The sequence below is a fragment of the Austrofundulus limnaeus genome, unplaced genomic scaffold (assembly GCF_001266775.1).
Source record: "Austrofundulus limnaeus strain Quisiro unplaced genomic scaffold, Austrofundulus_limnaeus-1.0 Scaffold2080, whole genome shotgun sequence".
In the NCBI taxonomy this organism is placed as follows: domain Eukaryota; kingdom Metazoa; phylum Chordata; class Actinopteri; order Cyprinodontiformes; family Rivulidae; genus Austrofundulus; species Austrofundulus limnaeus.
The window spans coordinates 8,984-9,623 of record NW_013954482.1 but is presented as its reverse complement, the minus strand read 5'-3'; positions in this window follow the sequence as shown (position 1 = coordinate 9,623).

The following is a 640-nucleotide window of genomic DNA, read 5'->3' as shown; positions in this document are numbered from 1 at the left end:
GTGTGTGTGTGTGTGTGTGTGTGTGTGTGTGTGTGTGTGTGTGTGTGTGTGTGGGCCTTCTGCATTTCACCTGCTCACATTTTGTTAAACTTTGTTTAATAAACTATTTACAGACAAAAAAGTTTTGAATTCTTTCAGAGAAAAATATGGCTGAAGACGTGATGCAGACAGGCGGGGCGGTGAGAGGCGGGGCTAAGACCTGTTAATCACAGTGAGTGGGCGGAGTTAAAGGGCAGCAAAGCGTCCTGTTTAGACTCAGTTATAATCTGTAATCTGTCCGACAGGATTTAAATCAGCCTGAAAGTTCAGCTCGGGTTCTTTTAAAACTAAACGTGGAGAAAGTTTAAAATATTCGGACTTGATGTTTAAACGTACAGAAACACACCTGACAGGTTAGAGGACTGATTCTTTTCAGTGACCATGTGAAGAGCTGCGCTTCAGGTGGGTTCTGTTCCACTTGGTGGAAATGTCCTTTAAAGCACAGACCTGCAGGACTCTGAGGGTCCGACAGACCCGCAGGACTCCGAGGGTCCGACAGACCCGCAGGACTCCGAGGGTCCGACAGACCCGCAGGACTCCGAGGGTCCGACAGACCCGCAGGACTCCGGGGGTCCGACAGACCCGCAGGACTCTGAGGGTC